Genomic DNA, 10,887 nt, shown 5'->3' with positions numbered 1-10,887 from the left:
TGCACGCCTGCACGCACGTTTGGGGACGTGTGTTTGTGTGCGACGGTCCACCACCGATCATGGTTCGATCGGCACACGCGTACCCGACATAATTACAACCCCAAACAATCAATTCGATTCAATTAACCTGACACGCGAACATTGCCGCCGTACTGCTCCAGCAGCGGGACAGAAATAAGACGCCGCTCGGTATTGTCGATGCAAGACTCCGCGCGGAGGCTTCATTGATCCGTTCTCTCGTGTAGCCTCGGCCAGGGGTCGAAGGTGCCCGATCGAAGCCCCGTAATTATTACATCCCCGGCTGGGTCTTGGGCCCCCAAGAAGAAAAGACGTTATTTTGACGCCAACCCATTCAGTATGGGTGTCTGGCGGGTTCTGCAGCAGTTTGATAGATGACGAAATCACGTCCGGTGTTGGTGGGACCCCTCGGGGCGGCATTGCGTGGGAATTACAAAAGAAAAGCAGAGATTCCCAATTTTGGCCACCAACAGCAATAGGATCTGGCTTGCCGTTTGCTGATTCGATAGCAACCTTGCAAAACTTCATGGAAATATCATCCACCGGCTGATCGACAGCACCGACAGTGGTTGGCGCATATCGGCCGCATGTGTTTGTGTGTGGGATGAACGCCACATGGTAATGTTTTTATTTTGGAAGACAAATTTGGAGCTCCACTGGGGTGGATGGAGCTGGTGGTTTTCTTCGTTTGTGGTTTGTTTGTTTTAGAATATTTATAACGCTTTTACGAGCCTTTTACGAGGTTGATGAGATGAAGTCAGTCTGTCAGAAGATTGTCCAAAAATGGGTTTTTCGAAGTCGCCCAAGCCTCACATCCAATGCTATACACTTCAAGAAGGTTTTGATTAAAACCCCGCTTACGAAGCGACTTAACATCATAAAACTACGTCAACACTGTTTATTGCAACCCCCAGTAAGTCCCCACAGCAAACAAACAAATCCTACGGAAATTGAAAGTCTGCATCGAGCTCTGCAATTACCTAATGCGCACCCGAACGCTTTCGTTTTTTTTCGCGCCAGAACCAGATTTCCCATAACCTCACTTAGCGCCTCTCACCAGCGCGGCGCATGCTCGCGGCTGCAACACGGCTTTGCGCCAGTCATCTGGCGCCAACCAGGGCAGGACCTCACCGTGGAAGCGAACCCTTGGGGGGATAGGTCACGAAGAGCTGCCAGCTGGAGCATAATAACAATATGGTCGCGCGGGCGCACTCGCACCGCGGTAATGATATGTACAATAATAATGGTAATTATAATTGCACTTTTAACAATTTATTTAAACGATTCCGCTCGTAGGACCGTTTCGCGCAGAAGTCGCAGCCTAAACATCGAGTGTTTATGAGCTCCGCGGTCGAGTCGCTGAGACTTGCTCTTACGAACGTCACTTCTGGAGCAAACCGGATTGCATCCCAGCTGTACGGCACGGCACAGATTTTGAGGTTGGTCCGATTTGCTGTTTTTTTAATTAATACATAAATGATTTCGCTGACATGCGGGCCGACGGTTCTCGGGAGAAACTGTAAGGTACACACAACGGTACATGAACCTCTCACTTCAGAAAACCCCGTAGCGCTCCTAGCAATATCTCCCCGGAGCCCATACATCCAGTAACGCCCCGCGTGGACAAGTGTCTGCTGCACTCATGTTGATCAGGCGCGTCCAGCGTGTTGCGAGCTAATAGAAAACTCACCTTTCCCAGTTTCCTGACCCGCCCCACACCACTGCTGGGCGAATCAGGCGGACATAACGCGGACGTTAAGCCGACAACGACGACGATGCCGACGGGTGCTCACACAACACAGGTTCAGGTGGATTTTATTGGGGCGTATATATGGGCCCACGGTGCAGCCGGCCCAACCCGGCTCGGAATACACAACGTCAGGTGGAATCGTACAAGGGTTGTGTGTACACTACAGGCAACGCCGTGTGCTGGTCCCTTTCGCCGCTGCTAATGATGCCTAATGTTGCGCTCATTTAATATGGCGTTTGATTGGTGGCACCAAAAACCGCGACACCGTGCCGAATGAGTGTCCGCGGGCTATGCACCATCCCCTCCCCCCCGTGTTGTTGCAGTTGCAGTTTCGTATGTTGGGCGCCCGGTTTGATTATTGTTATTATTTTTATTAGCTTTTGCACCCAGAATCCCAGGGAGGAGCTGAAGGGCACGCTTTATGCGCTCCGAAACGCAATCAGCGCGAAAAGGGCGATGCAGCAGTTGGAAGGAGTTTTGGGTGGTGCTAGTCTTGTCGATAGCTGTTGAGAAATGGTCTGTTGATTAGTCGTGGACGCGGGACTGACCGACAAGCTGCGAACTTCAAACCAAGCCACCAAATCATACAAAGTACCCCGAGCAGGCAAAGGTCTCTTTATGAGCTCTTGGACTGCTGTGTGAATGAGGCGGTTTCTGGTTTCCTCAACACTTTATTTGAATAAATATGGTTTGTTGTAGTAGGGTGCGCGTTGTCAGCATTTTTTTTTTTTTGGGAGGTTGGTGATACGACACAGGGCGCAACACGGCCGGCACGACTTTTTTCCAATCGAACCGAAACGAATCGATTCCGCGCACTGTTATTTGGGTTTATTATTTTGATTGAAGTTTGTTAGACTAACTTGTTCGCGTTTCTGGTGGCCCTCAGGGGCAGTACAGCACACGGTGGTCGTGTCGAGGTCGCCCGTGGTCCATACCGGTGCTGAGCTGAAATGCAAATGAACACCGAGTGGCGGTCTCTTTAATGCGCTTTTGTTTCAAGCGTATTGTTTGGAGATATTCTAACCGGGCGACATCTTGTGCAGTGTCTCGTTAAAAAGGAGTTGTTTGGGAGGAGCGTTACCAAACCTTGATGCGGACACCTCCCGAGAACCCTTCAATTTCGGCAATTTATTATTTTTATTCCTCCAATTACAAAACACCCGTTTGTGCTCCATAATTGGAGTTCGGGGTGAGAATAGGCGACCAGAACAAAAGCCATGATCACCTCACCTTACGAGCTGCATCAAACTCAGCTTGTGCACAGTTTGTATTGACGGTAATTGAACTCCCGGCAACGACTCCCGGCACCATAACTCATCGAAACAGAGATGCAAACCTACCTTCAGAAACACCAGCAGGTACGCGAACCAATCAACATCCACTTACTGGGGGGAGATCTCCACAAGACACCCTCCTAAAGAATGCCCACCGGAGGCTCGCAACGCGATAAAGAGTAATAAAGTCGTAAATAGTAATGCCTGTTTCACGCTTCATTTCGCTCACTGCAAGTGGTTTTAGCGATTTGCGACCGCCCGGTCCGGCTCTAGCAACAGGTGATTTTCCTATATTATTTTAATGGTTGTAATGAGATAAGAATGCGCTAAATTGCTGACCATTGGTGTAGCGGGCGGCCCAGCAGTGCTCATATGACCCACAACCCGTGCCCGAATCTCGGTGCGCTGCTGTGTGTTACCCTTTTTTCCTTCCACATAGTTCGATACGTAGTTTATGGATCTCTACTTCGCCTCACTTCGAATCGGAGGTCCGGCGATCATTGGATGGAACAATTTTATGCGCCCTTTTGCGGTTGGTGCACCCATAATTGTGGGTTTTGGCTTGGCGTTCAAACTGACGGACTCTCGCGTCTCGGTCTGACTGATTGCGAATGGTTTTGCCGCCCGTTACCGTATGCGCTCGGTGCTGTGACCCCATGGCTGACCTGCAGCCCAGTTGGAATCGGTCTGCCCGGTGGCACCAGCCAATTGATATTTTCCTTCCACCGAACGTGTACGATCCGGACCCGATCCTCGTGTGGCCTTTCTATGCTTCTGCAACACATTGAGCTATTCGAGGTTACAATGTTGCTTCCGCTTCACGTATCGGGAGAAAATAGGAGCATTCGAATCAACTTGTATCAACTCGACTGATAGCACCCGTTCGCCCACTGTGCCCCCCCATATGATGGTTCAATCGCTAGCAGACGCCCCCTTGGATTAGGAACTGGATTAGTGTTGTGCCGGGGTACAAAACACTCTCTTACGAGCCAATTTCGTATTGTATAAATTCACCTCATAACTCATTGCACAACACAGCACTTCTTGCAGAGTTGGCGGGTGGGTTGGGGAGTCTGGTGCGCGGGAACCTCAGGAACCCCAACACAACACAACCATAGCCACTCATAAATCATCCAAATCAAGAGCAGTGCACGAATGCAACGCAACAGTGAATCCACCAACCGCCCTGGCCCGACAGAACGACCCGACGAATCAAAGTCCAATGCGCATTGTCAATGTGTGTCTACGCAGACCGTGTGTGTGTGTGTGTACCGGCCCCAGACAATCCGGGGAGGGATGGATAGTAGTTCTTCAGGTTGCACCAAATTGCGTCTAGCGGCTGGGCGGAGTAATTGGCAACAGAACGCTGCTGACTCACCGACGCGGATTGTTTTTTTTTTCCCCTGTTGCACTTTATGCTTAGTTCCCCCACAGATAGGAACCAACTTGATGTTGGTAGCGCAAGTGTATCACTGAGGAAAAATCTAGAACTAAACCTGCGATTTCTGGACAACGCGCGGACCTCTCTGGGAGCCCTACTTAAAATTCCCTGTTGTCGTTCAAATTCCTCGAAATCTTGCTGATGTTTCCTGAAACTCTTGCATAAACCAACTTCAAATGAAGTTCGGTATTCAGATCCCAAGGCTCTTACGCAAGCACCGCAGTGTTGTCCTTCAGACACCTCACCAGATAAAGCTGCTGACTATTTGATCGATCGCGCTCGCCTGTGTATGTGTTGTTTGTAGGTACGATCGGGAAATCTCCCTGCCCAGCGCACCTCTTTACAACCTTTTACGCATTATCTTCATGATCACAAACGATCGATTGCGGTTTTTTTTGCAACCACCTCTGGAGATCACGCCTTAAGGGAGGCCTTGCTCGTGAAACCCTTTTTCCTCGCGGCGTTGTTATCCTCAAACAACGCAAAACACACCGTGTCTCAATTACTCTTACCCAGTCTCACCTGCAAGGCGCAAAAAAAGAGGTGTCGTTCCAATCCGACCCAACGTTAAGTGTTCCGAAAGGTGCTGCAGGGAAACACCTGAAGCGCAGGAATAATAATTGACCACGCAATCCACAGCACCGTAGCCAAACCCTTCGTCCACCCTTGAGCGCGGTGACAGTTGTTGTACAAATTCCTGGACAAAATGTTTGCCACGAAAGTTCGCCACCTAACGCCACCTGGAATACTGGAGCTGAATTACCTGTAGGACACATACACTCTGGGGAACGACCAGGGAACGAGCACGCACCTTTCACTCCACACTGGTTCCAATTTCTGGACGCGTTTCGCTTCGGTGCGCTAGCTTTGTTTCAATATTTTATGTTATCATTAGATACGTTTTCCCTGCTGGCATGGGAGAAAAACCTGTACTGCGGGATATGTATCACCCCGCACCGTGTAGAGTAAAGTCCGTGGCTAGATCGCTTGAAATGGAGAAGAAACAGTCACAGTTCCCCACCCCCTCAGTTCTCTCCACTTTGTCTCGAAGTGTAATTAAGAAACAGTTACACATTTCTACAAGAATGAAGTGATAAATTGTGTCTCCAATCCGTACGCAACATGTGTCCCGTGAGTCAACACGGCAGTACAAAACGATACTGCGCACTCGGCGAGAAGCAATCCAATCGGCATCAGAATTTTGCCAGTGTCCTACCAGAATCGATCGTCGATCAGTGATCCAAAGTCATCGAACTCGCCTCGGCGCACCACGGTCTACAGTAAGTCGATCCTATAAATAGTTGTAATGACATGCTCATAATTATGCCCATTCCTCTCGGCCGATTCCAGGTCCGCCTGGCTCAATATGGCCAATTTATCATCGGGATCCTCTATTTACGAGCTGGGTAGAAGATTATTTCCGGAGGCACCCTGTCGCGCCACCGGGCCTCTGAGGCTTACCTAGCCAAAACCGATTACCTGCGCACCATCGTCAGGACCAATTGCGCTACTACGTTCCGGATTATAATTCACACCAGGACTTCACCACCGGTTTGTCATTGGAACTGGCGAGCTGATTATGGGCAAACTCCGATGGTACATTACCCGAACCGGTCAAGAAGCAGCGTCCTCCGTTTATGGAGCGACATCCGTACATTATGGGCCAATCGAAAGGTCTCGTAGAAAAGTGGATCAAATAGTCTTACCGCACGCGACAATCGCACTCTACTGCCGCGGTCGGTGCGTCGGAAACCATCCCGGGCAAACAAGGTGTAAATTAATCGCACCTCTACCATGTGCATCTCTGCCGCCTATCCCCGGTCCGCCGGCGAGACCCCGGAAGCTTGTGAAGCGTGCCCCGGGTGCACACAATCGCAAATGGCGCCTTCATTGGGCGAGTCCAGCACCCGGACTGTGCCGTACTGGACCCCGAGACCGAGTTATTAATGGTAGTTTATGGTTCGCATGTTTCGCCCATTTATCACCTGTCTCGTTTGGAGTTGGAGCTAGGTGCTTCCCTGAGAGCTGCTTGCTTTCAGTCCAATTGCGTCGTGTAGAGGTTCCGCGAGCTAGAGCGGATAACGCCGACTACGCGTAACAAGGGTCTGGAGCCTGCGTGTGTGTGTGTGAGCCAGTTTTATCTAAACTGTTGGATGATTACTAAAGAAAAGCACTTTACCAAACGGCACCAGCTGCATACACCTGGAGAGGCCTTGGAAATCGTGGAACTCCGGATACTTCAATGCACCACGATAGGGAGTTCCAGGATCGGTAATTTCGTACGCGCGATGATTAATTGACCACCACGGCTAAAGCGCTCACATTAATGTCAATCGAAACATCACGAACCCAGACGGTGATCTGGGTTCGGGAACGCCCTGATGCAATTTTCTCCATAGTCTCCGTGGACGAAACACCTCCAGATGTATGTAATACAGCACCGGAGTTGCAGATTAGGGATCGGCGAGTGGTTCCGGGAAAAGCGACCACTATCACTAACCACCATCATCGTCTGTGTTGCTTTTGGGGTTTGATTGGTGATTTAGACGTTCCTCAGGCGGGTTGCAACTCTCAACCGTCCCATGGGAACAAGTTGATGCCCCTTTCGAAAGCAGCAAAAAAAAAGCCCACCCTTAATCCAATCGGCCTCAACAATTCTGCACCCTCTGCGGTGCTAATGCGCTTTGAAGTTGTACAATAAAAAAAAATGACGCCGCATCTCCAGCATCTCCTCGACGCTCTCACGGTTCGGTGTATCCGGGGCTTCCGGGTTCCGTTCTCACATCATCCTGCCCATCACCCCACGAGCGGGAAAGATGATCTGCCAGTGACAATAGACGCGCCACCAACCCTAGAGTTGCGTGAAAAATTTATCAATTACCAATCGACGTGACGAAAGAAAAAAGGGGGTGAAAAGCCCTGGCAGCAATCGGTGTCCGGTTTTTCCCGATAAACCCGGCCGAGTGAGTCGGTGTGGAGGCACCGGCACCAGCACCGGAACCGGTAAAAAGTTATAAATCAGACGCGGGTCGCGTGGGCATTAAATTGTGTCCAAATACAGGCTGGCGGTTCGATTCTCAGGCCCGAACCCCTATCACGATGAGATGCTGCACCCTGCGCCTATGCAGGCGGTCACGCGCTCTCACGGTGCGTTACAAGTGGCACGGGAACGTATGCTGCAAAATGGGTGTGGAAATGGGGTTTTTCCCCGCTCTGCACTGTCTCTTTGTTTTGAGTGACACGCAAAGCACGTGCCGCAGGATCGCCCCGCGAGAAAAAAGCACACAGTGGCCACTAATCAACTGATGGAACAGTACAATGGCACTATGCGTGGTGGTGGTTAGGATGCAAACAAAACTTAGGGGATGATTTAATTGTGTTTATTCTGTGAGAAAATCGAAAGGGAGTGTTTGGCTGGCAGTGCGATGCAATATGGTTCCTGTTGCGTTACGGGTAAAAGTGGGAAGCGCTCTCACAAATTGCCAATATAGAGCATATGCTAGCGAGTGTTACTTATCGATGATGACTCCATAAAGAAGTCATCGGGGAATAGTCGAGGTTCTGGAAGGAGCATTTAACGAGGATTTTCTCAGTTTTTGTTGGACGGATAGACAAATATTTAATTTTAATACTCATTTAGAGATATTGAAAGTTGCGATCGTTGTTTAATTGAAGTGGACAAAGGTACTTCAGGTTGAAGTCTTCAGACATACGGACGCTTCATGCTTAGCCTGGTAAACCCTTGATGCTTGATGCTTAATACTAATCCCTAAGCGTGAAGTTCCTATCTTCTAATGCACAGACAGAAATCACCTTCCGAGTGGGGTTTTCTCCTACACACACAAACGACAATTTAATCTAATTATTTTCATTTCCGGATACATAGTAATGCACTAGCGATCACCATACCACGGTCACTAATTTCTCGCCCAGAATTAAGCCGTCCGCCCCTCATTTGCATTGAATCGAACAAACGGCTTTTATCGCCACAAAAGTGCTTTCTTTCGCACCATTATTGTTGACGGAGGCCGGGTGTGATTGTTCGCTATCGGAAATTCCCCGACAAACGGAGCTAGGCTCGGCTTTTCTTTCACATCACCACCAACAATGCCCTTATTTCGCCTATCGCAACAGCAAACGTGACCCTCAGCTGACTATCTGCTGACTATGTGCTTTTTTTTCCTATTCCGGGAGATTATTCGCACGAAGGCTTCAAACAAATGCGTCCCTATCGCCGCCATTGGAGTTCAGTTTCTTGGTAGGATCGTCCTGTGGCACCAACTCTTACCGAGGCCTGGTCCAATTTTCCGACCCATTTGATAGACCTTCGCACCGTCCGGGTGCTGCTAATGTGAACAGAAGTACTTTGAGCACATAACAAATGTCGGTCGAAGCTTTGTGTAGGAGGTGTCCGCAGCGACCACCGGGTGGGACCTCCCGTTTTGTGGCAACGCTCACGTGGCACTCGTCCGTACCACGTCCGACATAGATCGATCCCCGATATTGATCCGATCAGTGTCTGCCGAGATTTTGTACTACTCCGCGCACCGGTGCGGTGACAGTCAGCTCCAAGAACCCGCCGTTCAGCTTCATTAGGCAGGCAGCACTGTTTCTGGTTGGCGTGTTTGATGTGTGCGAGAGCGAATAATTAAAACACTAACCAAGTCCACCGCAACCGCCACCGTGAAGTCCTTCGCCGGGTACACACGGGCCCATCCATCTTGCTGCCCTGCGAGCCGGTGCTCCGGGGGCCGGAACACACACCGCGGGCTAGAATTCAATTGAAATTAGTCATCACGGACGCAGCTCCAGCAGTATGGGCCGCGTTCGGGGGTGTCCGGCCCGGTTTTTAGCGTCGAACGATGGCGCGCGCGCGCAGTGTGGCGTCTGATTTGATGGAACGGTTGTTGCTGTTGCCTTCGCGTCAACTTTAATAGTTCGCTGACTTTGCTGATGGGAGTCCCAAGGGGAAGGGGATTGGGGTGGTAGTAGAGGGCGAAGGGAAAATTATGAAATTATTGAATAAGTGCTGAGGTGCAGCACAAATCCACCTAAGGGAGCTTCAAGCATTAGATGGTTCAATGTCTGAAAGAGGTTTTCCTCGGTGGCGCCATCTTTGTCTCAGTTTGGGAACTATTTTTAGCACCTTAGTATTTAGTATTATCTATTAGGATGAATGTAGTTAACTTCAGTACATTTTAATTGGTTTTCTATAAGAATTTCAATTATTATAAAATGTTGAGGGCTCATTAAAACTTCAGTTTTATAAAAATAAAATTATATTTTATATTTTCTAACAGCTTCAAATTCCATCGCAATGTCTCAAATTCACTCAAAAAGCAAGACCACAACTATCTCCCGAAAAAAATCCTCCACAAAACAACAAAACACTTCTCCCAATCCAAGCAGACTCAACTCCCCCAGCAAACAGTCACCAGGGGCTCGCCTATCGGCACTGGCGAGTTGACGATTTTATTTTGTATGCATTTTGTCCCAGACAGTTTGCGTGGGTTTATTTATATCTAATAGCTATAATTTCTCGCTCTTCGCGCACATGTGTCGCCAAACAACAGGCAGCACACGCGGGAGCGCTTGAAGGAAGTGCAGACAATAAGAGTGTACCGCGCGCCACGTTGACTCCGTCAGCTCCAGGTTGGGGGGATGTTGGGGCAATAGAGATACAATTGAATAAAAATTGCACCACGACCACCACTGCCACACGCTGCACCGTGTGGCGACGGACGATGACGCCGTGACCACGTGGTGTGCCAAGATATAGGCGAACTAAAGAATAATAAATGCGGCGTGTGCGCGAACCTAGACATCGGACGACGAAACGAGCGGGTTGTAGCGTATGTCTTGTCGAGGAAACACCTGGAGGATATCGAGCCAGACGACACGGTAGTCGCCTATGGGCGCTTCTGGCCGGCAAGACAAATAGAAGGAGCCTCTGCTTGACCCTTGCTCGCTCTGAAGGCTTCCGTTTACTTCGACGTTCGTGCCTCGTTTGCCACCGGGTGGATCATACATGTGCTTGTAAAGCATGTGGCGTCCGACAGACACTAGAAGCTAAAAACGTACCGTAATAACCATGTTTCGATTTTGAACGATGGATGAGTTTTCGCTCTCGCCCACGAGCGAATTTGAGAGATAGAGAAAGAAGCAATAAAATCAATCAATAAATCAATACGCCCGAAATCATTGTTTACAATTATCGGCATGTCCCTGCAGAACTGGAGTGCTTCAGCTGGACACCTCAGGAGGCAGGTCCACCAAGAAGCGGTATGGCGAAAGCGACAAGAGTTTCATTTTATTTCCTTTTCCATTTCGGTTCTCGGTTTCGCTTGCAGCCATTCGCTCCGGAGTCGGTTTTTGTCGGCTGTTCGGCAGTGGACGGCGGCGTG

This window comes from Anopheles stephensi, unplaced genomic scaffold (assembly GCF_013141755.1).
Source record: "Anopheles stephensi strain Indian unplaced genomic scaffold, UCI_ANSTEP_V1.0 ucontig9, whole genome shotgun sequence".
NCBI lineage: Eukaryota > Metazoa > Arthropoda > Insecta > Diptera > Culicidae > Anopheles > Anopheles stephensi.
The sequence above is the reverse complement of the archived record's forward strand: the minus strand, read 5'-3'. Positions refer to the sequence as shown.